Source organism: Hippocampus guttulatus, chromosome 12 (genome assembly GCF_054856545.1).
Source record: "Hippocampus guttulatus isolate MCC_2025c chromosome 12, RoL_Hgut_1.0, whole genome shotgun sequence".
NCBI lineage: Eukaryota > Metazoa > Chordata > Actinopteri > Syngnathiformes > Syngnathidae > Hippocampus > Hippocampus guttulatus.
The window spans coordinates 13,847,501-13,864,845 of NC_141272.1; the positions used below are offsets into that span (position 1 = coordinate 13,847,501).

The following is a 17,345-nucleotide window of genomic DNA, read 5'->3' on the forward strand; positions in this document are numbered from 1 at the left end:
TTGAAAATACATCTGCTTGAAGCCTCCGGAGGCTGAAATGTATCTCGCCGACTTTACAAGCCCTGACGAGAAGCGCTACCCACCACCTAGCTTGTAAGCTAACAGGCCCCAGGAGACTCTTTGGAGGTGACGACGCTCTGTTGCAGCAGACGGCAAGCTCGTCACTTGGCCTTGTGCCGGCGTGTGAGTGAGTCCACATTGCAGACACTTAATGGAAAGTTAACTGTTTGTTAAACAAACCTTTGGGCGCATACTTCCTGTTAGCTACAATGCTTTGTGTGATATTACATATTACGATAATAACACAACATACTTGGGAATGTATAAAAAGACACTCAGCTGTTTTGTAAATTGTGGCATCCTTGTAAGATACATTTTCAGGTTGTAGGCATTGCTAGCTCGCTAATAGCACACTGTAGTGGTCGAAACAGGCCCAGTAATTATATAACTAAGTAAATCACAATTGGATGAAGGTGCACATGATAAAAAAAATCTGGAAAACTGAAATGGTTAAAAAAATAACTGTTTAATGCTGTATGCCCATAATTTGTGACTACATAATTGTCAGCCAAAGCACATTTTGAGCTTCAATCAGGTTTAACGTACAGTATCTCTGAATTCACTTTACATTACCTTGAAGAATAGCATTTGGTTTATGAGCTTCTAATTACTGATGTATAAACCGTAACAGAAACCTGAAAAAATATTTTATAAATGCTGTGGCATAAACCTTCCTCTCAGTGCATGCTGGTCTCTCAAATCTGTTAAGCACTTTACCTGAATTTTGTCATTAAGAGTCCATTATACACGAGGGAAAAAAAATAGACTTTTGCCCGGATGCGCAACAGTTGTGTCATATTTCTTTCCTTGGCCCAGGTTCCACTCATTCACACTACTTCTGAAGCAATGAGCCCATAAGGAATTGATAATAATAATAATCTGCCATAAAACAGAGGGAAACTTAACATCACTTCATCATGTTAATTAGTGCTCACAGTGTGACCACATTCAGAGAGAGGCTTCTGCACAATGTCTGCAAGAGTTCACAACCTTTCAGAATTTCCAGTCTGGCACATTCTCCAAAGATTGGCGATCCCTGAAAAGGATGCTTTGATGACTTCCTCGCCCACTTATGAATGTTTTTATTTAAAAGCTCTTCTTCAGTGAAGGCATGTCGCCACACCTTATTTGATCTTTTTTATTTTATTTTTGGTCCAGTTAGTTCATAGATCAAGACAAAGTTAATTTCCTCAGGACTCACAACATGATTTTTCTTTTTTTTTTGTATGTTTGTCTTATAGTTAATAGGTTAGTATGTAGCTCTGTTTATTTCCCTGAAAATATTGTTGTTAATGTTATGCAGGCATTTTAAAATGCACTGGTGTCCTACCAAAATGAAAAAAACAAAAACAACAAAAAGGTAAAGCACCTTAATCAAGGCATCAACTCAGAATAATTTACTTGCGGCCCCAAAGCTACAGCTCACGGACCTCTGGGGGTTCAGGAACCTCATTTTGAGAATGTTTGAGGTAGGGCAGCTCTGGGATAAACAATCCATTCGATGATGTGCTCATCAAATTCAAGCATTCTTTGTGTATATTGTCGCGTGTATATGAATGAATTTTGAAAAAATGTTCCCTTTTTTCATGAAAGCTAAAGAAGAGTCTGTGGTCCATGTTTTTTTTTTTTTGAGAGTTGAGGAGGAAAGGAAGCCCGTCGTCATGACCTTTCCATGTTGTGTGTCCTGGCATGTCCAAGGCGTCTCTTCCACCCTGCCTACACTCCCTACGACTCAATGGAAAACATCTGCCTGCGAGCACAGTGTGCCCAGTTTGGTTCAATCCAGTTCAGTTGTTTCCCAGCTACCGCTCCCATCTCCTCCAGCGTCCAGAGCGCTCCCTTGCGCCCCGTCCTCCTTTTAAAAGGTGGGGCCGGGCTGCGGCCGAAAACAAAGACAAAGTGCATGAGAATGTGTTCCTCACCCACATGTGCAACGCTTCCCCTTTCCTCTCACTTGCACTCGTTTGATTTGCCAAAAAAGCGTCTCCCTCGCTGATGTTATGCTTCTTCTGGCCGGTCATGCTTTTAAAAAGGTAGAAAAAAAACCTAGGAGGTATAACACAATGTGGTATACGTGGACTTCAGTAATATTACAGACATTAGTAAATCACAGGTTACATGTTTGGCAATGTAATGCAGTCGCACTAATAACATCACGCACAAATTTGTATGCTCCTTCCTATTTTCACATTAGAAATGGTCCCATTGAACTCTAACCAATCCTAAAGTCGGTGAGGGCCCCTAACCTCAACCGTCCCAAAACCCCTCATGCCAGCTACAGAAATACTCAGCATGACCCCCTGAGTCAGTGGATGGTGTCCATTCCAAAAATTTGAATCCAACCCACTGGCCCAAATCGTCAGTAAACAGAAATCCAACCCCAGAGCTCCCAGCGCCTGACTGTGTACCCGGGAATGGTGGTTCATGCCCGACCAAGGTATTTGGTTGGAGCCCTCCAGCCTAAAACCTTTAAAAATATTGGAACTTGGACCCAATAGAGGTTGGAATCCAGAATTCCAATTTCAACAAAGAAATTTCAGAACCTTTAGACAATTTTGGCAAATTATAGTGGGCGTCCAATTTACATTCATTCGCTAAGGATGGAACTCTTCTCAAAAGCAAACCTACTCTTGTTTTAAACTCCTTCATAATTTTATGTGCTCTAACCTTACAACGAACCCAACCACTAACCTGACCTTGACCTTTATCTCGAACGAATTTCGAATCTTAAACCAGTCACCATAACCACCCAACACGACCCTAAATCAAAGCCATAATAATAATAATAATAACAATAATAATAATAATAATACTGAACCTGCCCGAAACTAACCCTTGACCCTATCCTATTCTAACCTTCCATAAGCATACAACAAACCAAAACACAAACTGAACATAACGGGCTTAACAATGCACTCCTGTTATGACAAAAAGACCAAAGCCTCGTGGGAGGATGGGAAACTGTCCACTGACATCACCGGAGAGCAGAGGTTCTTAACTCATTCACTCCCAAAGACGTTTTTAAACGTCTTTTCAGACTTGGTCCAGAATTGGCTGGTACTGAATGAGTTAATCTAGGTTCGATCGAACCCTCAGGGTTCGGTGAATCGTCTCAGGGCCTCTTTTGCTGGAAAAAAAAAATTAGCCCCCCCCAAAGAACAACCATGTTCTTCCTAATGCGTTTTTGGCCGAAAAAAAAAATGACCATGTATATATAGTAAGGCGTTTTTTGCTGGGAAAAAAACTGACCACGTATAGTAAGGCGTTTTTAGCGCCCCCAAAAAAATGACCATGTATAGTAGAGCGTTTTTAGTCACCGGAAAAGGACCACGTATAATGAGTTTTTAGACCCAAAAAAACAACCATGTATGGATAGTAAGGCGTTTTTAGCCGAAAAAAAACATGTTTACCTAGGCGTTTTGGCTGAAAAAAATGACCACGTATAGTAAGGCGTTTTAGCAACAACAAAAAAAAAGACTACGTACAGTAAGGCGTTTTTCACCCAAAAAAGACAACCATGTATAGTAGGGCATTTTTAGCCGAAAAAAACGGCCATGTATTTTAAGGCATTTTTATCACAAAAAAAACGACCATGTACAGTAAGGCGTTTTTCGCCCAAAAAAGATAACCATGTATATACTAAGGCGTTTTTTGCCCCAAAAAACCGACCATGTATAGTAAGGCGTTTTTAGCCCCCCAAAAAACAACCTACTATAGTAGGGCGATTTGAGCCGAAAAAAACACCCATCAACATTAAGCCGTTTTTAGCTAAAAGTATATAGTAAGGCATTTTTAGCCCCCCAAAAAAACCAACCATGTAAATATAGTAAGGCGGTTTTTCTTCTGGGAAAAAAAACCGAACATGTATCACAAGGTGTTTTTAGTGCCCCAAAAAATGTGTAGGAGAGCATTTTTCGACAAAAAAAAAAAAAAAACCGCCCATGTATAGTAAGGCATTTTATGCTGTAAAAAAAATGACCATGTTTTGTAAGCCGTTTTTATCCCCCAAAAATGACCATGTATAGTAAAGCATTTTAAGCCCAAAAAAGACGACCATGGCTCGTAAGGCGTTTTTTGCCCCAAGAAATGACCATGTATATAGTAAGGCGTTTTAAGGCGAAAAAAACGATCATGTAATGTAAGGCGGTTTTAGACCCCACAACCATGTATAAATAGCAAAGTGTTTTTAGCCGAAAAAAAACATGAAGAGTCAGGCGGTTTGGCCGAAAAAACGACCATGTATAGTCTGGCGTTTTTAGCACTAAAATAACCCAACCATATATAAGTTTTTAGCACAAAAAAAAAACGACCATGTATAGTCAGCCATTTTTCACCCCCAAAAGACGACCATGTATAGTAAGGCGTTTTTTGCCGAAAAACCCCCCAACCATGTATAGTCAGGCATTTTATGCTGAAAAAAAAAACGACCATGTATAGTCAGCCGTTTTTAGCCGAAAAAATCGGCCATGTATTTTAAAGCGTTTTTTGCTAAAAAACAAACAAACGACCATGTATGTATAGTAAGGCGTTTTTAGCACAAAAAAAACCGACCACGTATATTAAGGCGTTTTTTGCCCAAAAAAGACGACCATGTATAGTAAGGCAATTTTTGCCGAAAAAAACGACCACGTCTAATAAGCCATTTTTCACCCCCAAAAGACGACCATGTATAGTAAGGCGTTTTTTGCCGAAAAACCCCCCAACCATGTATAGTCAGGCATTTTATGCTGAAAAAAAACGACCATGTATAGTCAGCCGTTTTTAGCCGAAAAAATCGGCCATGTATTTTAAAGCGTTTTTTGCTAAAAAACAAACAAACGACCATGTATGTATAGTAAGGCGTTTTTAGCACACAAAAAAACGACCACGTATATTAAGGCGTTTTTTGCCCAAAAAAGACGACCATGTATAGTAAGGCAATTTTTGCCGAAAAAAACGACCACGTCTAATAAGCCGTTTTTTGCCCAAAAAAGATGACCATGGCTCGTAAGCCATTTATTGCCCCAAGAAATGACCATGTATAGTAAGGCGTTTTAAGGCGAAAAAAACCGACCATGTATACTATGGCGTTTTTAGCGGAAAAAAAACGACCACGTATAGTAAGTGTTTTTGCAGAAAGAAATGGCCATCTATATGTATATATATTTTTAGCCCCCCCACAAAACAACCATGAATAATAGAAAGGCGTTTTTAGCCGAAAACCCCCCGACCATGTGTATAGTAAGGCATATTTAGCCCCCAAAAACGACCATGTATAGTAAGGCGTTTTTAGCCGAAAAAAACGACCATGTATAGTAAGGCGTTTTTAGCCGAAAAAAATGACCATGTATAGCAAGGCGTTTTTTGACGAAAAAAATGACTGTAAAAAACGACCATGTATAGTAAGGCGTTTTTAGCCGAAAAAAACGACCATGTATAGTAAGGCGTTTTTTGCCAAAAGAAATGACCGAAAAAAACGACCATGTATAGAAAGGCGTTTTTAGCCGAAAAAAACGACCATGTATAGGAAGGCGTTTTTAGCCGAAAAAAACGACCATGTATATAGTAAGGCGTTTTTTGCCGAAAAAAAACGACCATGTATAGTAAGGTATTTTTAGCCCAAAAAACGACCATCTATACGAAGGCGTTTTTAGCCGAAAAAAATGCCCGAAAAAAACGACCATGTATAGTCAGGCGTTTTTAGCCCAAAAAAACGACCATGTATCGTAAGGCGTTTTTTGCCTTAAAAAATGACAGAAAAAAACCGACCGTGTATAGTAAGGCGTTTTTAGCCGAAAAAACGACCTTGTATAGTAAGGCGTTTTTTGCCGAAAAAAATGACCGAAAAAAACCACCATGTATAGTAAGGCGTTTTTAGCCGGAAAAAAACGACCATGTACAGTAAGGCGTTTTTAGCCGAAAAAAACGACCATGTATAGTAAGGCGTTTTTAGCCCAAAAAAACGACCATGTATAGGAAGGCGTTTTTAGCCGAAAAAAACGACCATGTATAGTAAGGCGTTTTTTGCCAAAAGAAATGACCGAAAAAAACGACCATGTATAGGAAGGCGTTTTTAGCCGAAAAAAACGACCATGTATATAGCAAGGCGTTTTTTGCCGAAAAAAATGACAGAAAAAAAACGACCATGTATAGTAAGGCGTTTTTAGCCGAAAAAAATGACCGAAAAAAACGACCATGTATAGTAAGGCGTTTTTAGCCGGAAAAAAACGACCATGTACAGGAAGGCGTTTTTAGCCGAAAAAAACGACCGAAAAAAACCGACCATGTATAGTAAGGCATTTTTAGCCGATAAAAAACGACCATGTATAGTAAGGCGTTTTTTGCCGAAAAAAATGACTGTAAAAAACGACCATGTATAGTAAGGCGTTTTTTGCCGAAAGAAATGACCGAAAAAAACGACCATGTATAGTAAGGCGTTTTTAGGCCAAAAAAACGACCATGTATAGGAAGGCGTTTTTAGCCGAAAAAAAACGACCATGTATAGTAAGGCATTTTTAGCCCAAAAAAACGACCATGTATATATCGTAAGGCGTTTTTAGCCGAAAAAAAACGACCATGTATAGTAAGGCGTTTTTAGCCGAAAAAAACGACCATGTATAGTAAGGCGTTTTTTGCCGAAAAAAACCACCATGTATAGTAAGGCGTTTTTGCCGAAAGAAATGACCTAAAAAAACGACCATGTATAGTAAGGCGTTTTTAGCCGAAAAAAACGACCATGTATAGGAAGGCGTTTTTAGCCGAAAAAAACGACCATGTATATAGTAAGGCGTTTTTTGCCGAAAAAAATGACAGAAAAAAACGACCATGTACAGTAAGGCGTTTTTAGCCGAAAAAAACGACCGAAAAAAAGACCATGTATAGTAAGGCGTTTTTAGCCGAAAAAAACGACCATGTATAGTAAGGCATTTTTAGCCAAAAAAAACGACCATGTATAGTAAGGCGCTTTTTGCCGAAAGAAATGACCGAAAAAAACGACCATGTATAGTAAGGCGTTTTTAGCCCCAAAAAATGCCCGAAAAAAACGACAATGTATAGTCAGGCGTTTTTAGCCCAAAAAAACGACCATGTATAGTAAGGCGTTTTTAGCCGAAAAAAATGACCGAAAAAAACGACCATGTATAGTAAGGCGTTTTTAGCCGAAAAAAACGACCATGTATAGTAAGGCGTTTTTAGCCGAAAAAAACGACCAAGTATAGTAAGGCGTTTTTTGCCCAAAAAAAAGACCGAAAAAAAGACCATGTATAGTAAGGCGTTTTTAGCCGAAAAAAACGACCATGTATAGTAAGGCATTTTTAGCCAAAAAAAACGACCATGTATATTAAGGCGTTTTTAGCCGAAAAAACCCCCCATGTATAGTACAGCGTTTTTTGCCGAAAAAAAATGCCCGAAAAAAACGACCATGTATAGGAAGGCGTTTTTAGCCGAAAAAAACGACCATGTATATAGTAAGGCATTTTTTGCCGAAAAAAATGACAGAAAAAAACGACCATGTACAGTAAGGCGTTTTTAGCCGAAAAAAAACGACCGAAAAAAAGACCATGTATAGTAAGGCGTTTTTAGCCGAAAAAAACGACCATGTATAGTAAGGCATTTTTAGCCCAAAAAAACCGACCATCTATACTAAGGCGTTTTTAGCCGAAAAAAATGCCCGAAAAAAACGACCATGTATATAGTAAGGCGTTTTTTGCCGAAAAAAATGAGGGAAAAAAACGACCATGTATAGTAAGGCGTTTTTAGCCGAAAAAACGACCATGTATAGTAAGAGGTTTTTTGCCGAAAAAAACGACCATGTATAGTAAGGCGTTTTTAGCCGAAAAAAACGACCATGTATAGTAAGGCATTTTTAGCCAAAAAAAACGACCATGTATATTAAGGCGTTTTTAGCCGAAAAAAACCCCCATGTATAGTACAGCGTTTTTTGCCGAAAAAAATGCCCGAAAAAAACGACCATGTATATAGTAAGCCGTTTTTTGCCGAAAAAAATGACCGAAAAAAACGACCATGTATAGGAAGGCGTTTTTAGCTGAAAAAAAACGACCATGTATATAGTAAGGCATTTTTTGCCGAAAAAAATGACAGAAAAAAACGACCATGTACAGTAAGGCGTTTTTAGCCGAAAAAAACGACCATGTATAGTAAGGTATTTTTAGCCCAAAAAAACCGACCATCTATACTAAGGCGTTTTTAGCCGAAAAAAATGCCCGAAAAAAACGACCATGTATATAGTAAGGCGTTTTTTGCCGAAAAAAATGAGGGGAAAAAACGACCATGTATAGTAAGACGTTTTTAGCCGAAAAAACGACCATGTATAGTAAGAGGTTTTTTGCCGAAAAAAACGACCATGTATAGTAAGACATTTTTAGCCCAAAAAAACGACCATGTATAGTAAGTAGTTTTTTGCCGAAAAAAATGCCCGAAAAGACCGACAATGTATAGTCAGGCGTTTTTAGCCCAAAGAAACGACCATGTATGGTAAGGCGTTTTTTGCCGAAAAAATGACAGAAAAAAACGACCATGAATAGTAAGGCGTTTTTAGCTGAAAAAAACGACCATGTTTAGTAAGGCGTTTTTAGCCGAAAAAAATGACCATGTATAGTAAGGCATTTTTAGCAAAAAAAAAACACGACCATGTATAGTAAGGCGTTTTTAGCCAAAAAAAACACGATTATGTATAGTAAGGCGTTTTTTGCCGAAAAAAATGACCGAAAAAAAAGACCATGTAAGGCATTTTTAGCCAAAAAAACCGACCATGTATATAGTAAGGCGTTTTTAGCCGAAAAAAACGACCATGTATAGTAAGGCGTTTTTAGCCGAAAAAAATGACCATGTATAGTAAGGCGTTTTTAGCCGAAAAAAACGACCATGTATAGTAAGGCATTTTTAGCCCAAAAAACGACCATGTATAGTAAGGCGTTTTTTGCCGAAAGTAATGACAGAAAAAAACGACCATGTATAGTAAGTCGTTTTTAGCCGAAAAAAACGACCATGTATAGTAAGGCGTTCTTAGCTGAAAAAAACGACCATGTATTGTAAGGCGTTTTTAGGCGAAAAACACGACCATGTATAGTATGGCATTTTTAGCCCAAAAAAACGACCATGTATATAGTAAGGCGTTTTTAGCCGAAAAAAAACGACCATTTATTGTAAGGCGTTTTTAGCCGAAAAAAAACGACCATGTATAGTAAGGCGTTTTTAGCCGAAAAAAACGACCATGTATAGTAAGGCATTTTTAGCCAAATAAAATGACCATGTATAGTAAGGCATTTTTAGCCGAAAAAAACGACCATATATAGTAAGGCATTTTTAGCCAAAAAAACCGACCATGTATAGTAAGGCGTTTTTAGCCCCCTCCAAAAAACAACCATGTATCGTAAGTTGTTTTTTGCCGAAAAAAAAAACAACCATGTAGAAAGTCAGGCATTTTTAGCCCCCAAAAATTACCATGTATAGTAAGGCATTTTTAGGCCAAAAAAGAGGACCAAGTATAGTAAGGCGATTTTAGCCGAAGGCATTTTTAGCCCAAAAAAGAGGACCAAGTATAGTAAGGCGATTTTAGCCGAAAAAAAAGAGGACCATGTATAGTAAGGCGTTTTTGCTGAAAAAAAAATGACCACATATAGTAAGTTTTTTTTTTTGCTGAAAAAAAACGACCATGTATTGTGAGGCGTTTTTAACCACCCAAAAAATGACCATGTTAACGAGGGCGTTTTTAGCCGAAAAAAAATGCCGATGTATAGTAAGGCGTTTTTAGCCGAAAAAAATGACCATGTATAGTAAGCCGTTTTTAGCCACATTAGGAAGGCTGCAGCTGGAATCAAACCATGGACCTCTGCGGTGTGAAGCTGACCATTCGACTATCAGGTAGGTCAGAAAACAGTGGTTCTTAACCTTCAGGCAACAAACCCAACCAGTTCACTGGCACATTCACCGAACACTTCATTAGTGGAATTTTTTTATTTTTTTAAACAAATTGGAGACATAAAAAAATGCATTTATTAAAAACAGAAAAAAACTAATTACAATTTCAAGTATATGTTATTTTTGGGTTTGTTTTGTTTTGGTTTTTTACTGTAAAGACCAGCCTGGTAGTCGAATGGTTAGTGTGTCAACTCCACACCACAGAGGTCTGGGGTTCAATTCCAGCTCCGGCCTTCCTTGTGTATCTCAAGAACATACGTGGCCATCCATTTACTAATCCTCTTGTTCGGACTCACACTCACACAAAGGAAAACATGGGGGGGGGGGGGTTTCGTCTCAAAAGGCCTTACTTAACATGGTCGTTTTCCTTTCTATGGTTGTTTTTTGGGGTGGCTAAAAAAGTCGGACTATTTATGGTCGTTTTTTGGGAGTTAAAAAACGCCTTATAATACATGGTCGTTTTTTTGGGGCAAAAAACGCCTTACTGTACATAGTCGTTTTTTTCAGCAAAAAAACCCCTTACTATACGTGGTTGGTTTTTTTAGTGCTAAAAACGGCTTACTATAGATGGTTGGGTTTTTTTCAGCAAAAAAACAATATATGTGCTGATTTGTTTCGGCTAAAAATGCCTTACTCTACATGGTCCTCTTTTTTGGGCTAAAAATGCCTTAATATACAGTACATGGTCATTTTGGGGGGCTAAAAATGCTTGACTTTCTACATGGCCATTTTTTTTCGGCCAAAAACAACTTACTATACATGGTTGTTTTTTGGAGGGGGCTAAAAACGCCTAACGATACATGGTCGTTTTTTTCAGCAAAAAAAAATAAAAACACACCCTTCGTGGTCGTTTATTTTCAGCAAAAAACGCCTTACTATACATGGTCGGTTTTTTTCAGCAAAAATTGCCTTACTATACATGGTCGTTTTTTTCAGCAAAAATTGCCTTACTATACAGTATGTGGTCATTTTTTTAGTGCAAAACACGCCTTACTATACATGGTCATTTTTGGGGCCTAAAATTGCCTGACTATATACAGTACATGGTCATTTTTTTGGGGGGGGGGGCTCAAAACACCTTAATGTACATGGTTGTTTTTTTCAGCTAAAAATGCCTTACTATACATGGTCGTTTTTGTAGTGCTTAAAACGTCTTACTATACATGGTCGGGTTTTTTTTCACCAAAAAAAAACACTTACTCTACGTGGTCATTTTTTTCGGCTAAAATCGCTTTACTATACTTGGTCCTCTTTTTTGGGCTAAAAATAACTTATTACACATGGTAATTTTTGCGGGCTAAAAATGCCTGACTATATACATAGTCGTTTTTGTGGGGGGCTAAAACGCCTTACTATACATGGTCGTTTTTTTCAGCAAAAAAACACCTTAGTATACATGGGCGTTTTTTTTTCGGCTAAAAACGCCCTCGTTAACATGGTCATTTTTTGGGTGGTTAAAAACGCCTCACAATACATGGTTGTTTTTTTTTCAGCAAAAAACGTCTTACTATACATGGTCCTCTTTTTTGGGGTAAAAATGCCTTACTATACATGGTCATTTTTCGGGGCTAAAAATACCTGACTTTCTACATGGTCGTTTTTTTTCGGCCAAAAAACAACTTACTATACATGGTTGTTTTTTGGAGGGGGCTAAAAACGCCTTACTATACATGGTCGTTTTTTTCAGCAAAAAAACACTTCCTCTACGTGGTCATTTTTCTCGGCTAAAATCGCCTTACTATACTTGGTCTTCTTTTTTGCGCTAAAAATGCCTTACTATACATGGTAATTTTGGGGGGCTAAAAATGCCTGACTTTCTACATGGTCGTTTTTTTTTTTCGGCCAAAAACAACTTACTATACATGGTTGTTTTTTGGAGGGGGCTAAAAACGCCTTACTATACATGGTCGTTTTTTTTAAGCAAAAAACACTTATTGTACATGGGGGTTTTTTTCGGCTAAAAATGCCTTACTATACACGGTTGTTTTTTTTCGGCTAAAAACACCTTACTATACATACTAATTTTTTTCTTGTGAAAAACGCCTTCCTCTACTTTAAAAATACAGTTTTAAAAAAAACCTTCAGATTTATGGTCTCGTATTTTAGAAAAGACGGTCTTATACAGGGACAATGTAGAGGGTTTTTAATTGTGCACAAAATGAACCAGCTAGTGATGGCCAAGTGGGTGTGTCATGGCTAATTGACATGTTGAGTCGGGTGTGCCTTACCCTCCATGGCAGAGTCTCTGTTGAACCCCTGAGACCGATTCGCCGTAGAGCAAACTCTCCCTGGCTGAATTCCTCATAATCCTGTTTCCCATGTAGTGGTTCAGTTTTAACCCATTACCTAACTAACCCAAATCAAACCAGTCAGTCTAACTTCAAATTTAATGCTAATGCTATGCAAATCTATCCACCCCATTAACCCTAACCAATAACCCCAACCACATAGCTAAACCTTACCTCCGACCAGAATGTCTAAACCTAATTTAGTCTCCCGAGCCCCGACCACAATCTTAACCCAGACTCTTAACGCTGAATTTACCATCACCCCAATCCCAATTTAAATGTAAGATTCCTTACAGCTCATGCTAACCTTAGCCAAATCTACTCTAACCCTCATTTAACGAAAACACTTTACCGAAAAACGATGCCTATTTTAAACAAACACGCAGCCCTCCCCTTCACCCAACCAAGCTCAACTCTTAACCCAATTAACCCCCTGACTCTGACCCTAACACTACGCCCCTAATCTCATCCAACACCAAACACTGAGGACCTGTTTTATTGAGATCCCAAAGGGATGGCTAAATTGTCTGCTCACTCACTCGATCGGACCGCACAGACTTTTGTGTGCTGCCTCGCACCTGCCTTTCGGATGCGCTACCTAAAGGCATAGTATTAGCCGTCGCAATTTGTCTCAGGATTAACAGTTTTAACGCTAATCCACAAAGACAAAAACAAAACAAACATAAAACGCAAAATGTGCCATTAAATGCTGTCGTCACAACCAATCAACCAACTCGGATGAACATTTACTGTAACGTCCTTCAGCGAGGTCATAAGGTGCTGTCAAAAATGACAAAACCTTTTCAGTGGAAGTAAGACTAAAAAAACTTATTTTTACCAGAAGAGGAGTTTGAAGTGTCACGAGTCAAGGCGTAGGTGTGTGCGATCAGGCGATGGTGACATCAGACTTCCAGTGGGTACGACGTAAGTCACGTACAGAGAGGAAGTATTGCTTCATGAGCTGAGGGGGTGTCGTTACAGTGTGGCCGCTACTCGTGTGTGTGTGTGTGTGTGTGTGTGTGTGTGCCAGTTGCAACTTCCTGCCTGCACGTTGACCAACAAGAGGGCACTCTCAGTCCACCCATCCTGTCTTTTGCCTCACTTACTTCACAAACCTCCTGCTGCATGGAAAAACTGTAGTCCAAATACGAAAGCGATTTTGACACATTTTTGCAATTTTTTTTTTTAAATCAAGTGAACCACGTAAACTTTTCGAGCTGTTTTTTTTTTTGTGCACCTGATTCTGCCCTAGATTTTTCTTAGGAGCATCAGTTTTTCATAATAGTAATAATAATAATAATAATATTAAGAATATGTCATAGTGCAATATATTTAGTAATATTATTGAAGTAAGGGTTGGCTTGAGCAAAAGGTAGAATTTTTTTATGAAATGTCATCGCTACAAATTACAAGGCATGGTAAAATCTGTATTGTGCGCTTCAAAACAATAAAATGAAAATATCACAAAAACAGATGTGCAGGAAAAAAAAGTAAAGATGGTTTTTAAATCAGTGTCAAAAATACTTTCGGGGACACATCAAGCCATTTCTGATAACATTTGCTGTGAACAATTGCAATCTAATCGCAATTTTTTTTCTTCAAATTGTGATATTTTGACTTAATATGCAGTTATTTTTTCAAGGTCCTCTTGCCAAGTATTTTTTGAACAAACAAAAGCAACAACGTATTACAAGAAAAATATCATATATTAGACATGATTTTTGGGATTTATAGGTTATGCTTATGCTAAAATGAAGGCAAAAGAAGCATGAATTTATATGAAAAACAGTTTATTTGTTTATCTGTACACGCTAGCAAAACTCGACCAAACAATGGGGCGTAAACATGTCAGTCGCTTGAGCACTTTAGCACAACTTTGACTACTTAAATGATATGTTTCATCTTCCAATAATGTGAACAACAACAACATTCAACCATGTGGACAGCACTTCTTAAGCACTGAACTTATCGAGACACGATCTAAATTAAATAAATAAATAAACACACACACACACACACACACACACACACACACACACTACATTGCAATGTCACCGTCAGCTATTGTCGCCCGCTTACATTTGACAACAACTTTCAAAGCTCATCTGAAAAAGCCTCTTTCTAGTAACCAGGCGCATTCAAAAGCCCACACGTTGACAAACAGACTTCTTTTTAAGAACATCATCAATTAGTCACAAGCAGATACTGGAAGCGAGAAGAGAGGCGTGCTCCAAGAAAACCAAAATAAACTCTTTACTGGATGTCTTTGCACATCACTTGTGATTTTATTATCGGAATACCTATCCAGTGGTTGCAATTAAAAAAACAATGAAACAATAACAACAAACAATGAAACAATAAATTAATAACAAAGACAGTAGAAAGCACAAACACAGTGAAACAAACAACCAAAAAAAACAACAACAACAAAATCTCATAAAGCCAAAGAATAAAAAGCGAGCAACGAGGGGGCTTGCCGAATGTTCAGTGGGAGGTCATTCCAAAGAGAGGGACCAGCAACGGAAAAGGCTCGGTCCCTTTTGTTTGGGTTTTTTTTTTCAAGAAAACTGCTCTCATAAAACATTATGAAAAAGTTGTAATTTCATGTGAATAAAGTTATAATCTCACAAACGAGTAATATTTCCTGGCAAATAAGTTGCAATACGAGATAAAACATAATTTAATGTGAATGAGATTGCAATATATACATAGTTTTGCAATTTTTGTACTGTTTCAAAGTATGACAAAATAAATAATTTGCTTAAAGTTGTAATCTGCACAAAAATATCATTTCAAATTGTGTGTGCGCGCGCGTGTGTGTGAAGTTTGTGGAAGTTTAACTCGATGAGCAAGACTTAATGCGAAAGTGTGTGAGTCACAATGCGTGAAGGTGGAACTGAAGCATTTGTTACTGGAACAACAAAACTAAAATCAAGTAAAAATACTTTTTGAAGATGCCTGACAGAAACGTAATGGAGAGGGAAAAGGGAGGTGTTCGTTTTCTGGGTTTTGTGGTTACGTTTGATACACGTTCCCGTCATTGTCACCACGGTAGCTGTTTGTGGTTGCGCGAGGTAATAAATAAATAAAAATGACATAGCGTATATGGAGCAATGCAATTTTGAAATAAGGGCTGACTTGGAGCCAGTCACAGGAAGGCGTCATGCACACTTCAAGTGATCAAACCATTCCAATATACAAATGCACACACACACACACACACACACACACACACACACACACGGAAATGGCTAAATTAGTGCAACAATCATAACAGGACTACAGTAAAATATTTTACCCACTCCTGGCTAAGACTACATTCAGACTGCAGGGCGTGATGCCCAATTAGCATTTTTTTTTGTGTTAAATCCGATCTTTTTACATTCTCATTCACGTTACAAAAACAAATGCGATTTCTAATGTGAGCGCATCACCTCCGTAATGTGACACTCATGCTCACAAAGCACGACGTTGAGTGACGTACCCCAAAAAAACTCACGCGGCACAATGTTTACAGAACTTAATATGGTCTCGTGTGTGGGGGCTCATCTGATCGTCATCTGATATCACCAAAGGAGGAAAGTGGGAGGAGGTAGAAATATTTTGGGGCTATGAGGCAACGCTCCTTGATCTTGTCATTTCGTGTCAACGTCTACTAAAGATGATGTCACCTCATTGCATCTGTCTCGCAGAATTATCGCCACAAATGTCAACTTTATGATTCATGTTTCAAGCGGAATTCAATTAAAGTCAAATGTAAAGACAACAATTGTTCCTCAAAACAACTTTGCACATTCACATATGATGTCTACTGGGATTCTGATGACTAAAGTGTCAGATGTGTGCGCGTGAGCATTCATACCGCAGACGCACCACATTCATATCCAATTTATATCCACAAACAAAAGAGGCCCAAGTCGGATGGATTTGAAAATATCTGATGTGACTGTGACAGACTTTTGCTCTTTGTTCCCTTGATGTTGTTTGTTGCTTTGTCCTTTATTCGGTCACACAGGGCTGGGGTTGTTTTTCTATGTATAAGCTTGAATTACTCAGTTACATGTTGTCAGAACGTTATGCCTTCTGTGCCCTGCTCTGTTTTTTACTTTGAATATTTGCACATAAAGACTTTCACTTTGCCACTTTTGTCTCCTGCCTGCTTCTGGGTCCATAATCCGCTCCTCTCGTGACAAAATCGGAGTTGTACTTCATCACGCTGCTTGAAGAAAATTTGTTACGTGTCACATATGGATTCACACAGAAAAATAAAATCAGAATTGAACTGCAGTGTGAACAAAGCCTCAGACGTGCAAGTATTGAACTTCAACGTGATGTCTCAAATTATTACATTTTTTGAAACCAGTAGTTTTTTACCCATTCCAGACCCGAGCCTCCGTTTTGGAAAAGCAGAGTCACTGCACATATGCGACTAAGCACTTGTGGATTTTTCATAATACTTATACGAATGATCATTTTGTAATCATGTGAAGATTAGGAGCCCATTAGCCTCAGTGGATGCTCTGCTGTTTGGATGGAGTATAAACACAAAGACAGAGCTGGTCCTGTATGTCCTCCCTTTGATAACTCACACCCAGACCTCAAAGCACCGCTGTGTGTGTGCGTGTGTGTGTGTGTGTGTGTGTGTGTGTGTGTGTGTGTGTGTGTGTGTGTGTGCGTGTGCGTGTGTGTGTGTGTGTGTGCGTGTGTGTGTGCCCTCCGCTGGCATCATATCATCCATTTCCTGTACCAGCTGCAAAGTCTCCCCCTTCTTGCACTCCTCTGGCGTTCCCACGATCTTACTGTGAAGTGTTTTTGTGCTGAGTCACAAGCGCGATGCCCCCATCTGCTGTGAATATTCAAACTGCTATCAAGAGGACGCAATGAAGTGGAAAACAAGCGACATTTGGGCAAATTGTGCAGATGTGCGGTGTTAAGGGAGATGCTGAATATTGCAAAACGATGCAGGACTAAAATCCCCCGACTCCTGAAAAACTCGTGATTTAAGGGATTTTTTGTGACGAATTTTAGCACCAGTTGTAATGTCCCCAAATTGAGAGCCGACAAAGTGACTGACACATC

The 17,345-nt window shown here is 38.7% G+C and overlaps 1 long non-coding RNA gene across 3 annotated transcripts in view; it reads right to left on the minus strand.

Moving 5' to 3' along the window:
- Positions 1 to 13,137, minus strand: part of LOC147197495 (uncharacterized) — a 32,137-nt gene extending 19,000 nt beyond the window's left edge. For all 3 annotated transcript variants that reach the window (XR_015102449.1, XR_015102448.1, XR_015102447.1), the window contains exon 1: positions 13,105 to 13,137. This is a non-coding gene — a long non-coding RNA (uncharacterized LOC147197495). The remainder of the gene's footprint in view (positions 1 to 13,104) is intronic.
- Between the last annotated feature and the right edge of the window lie 4,208 nt (positions 13,138 to 17,345).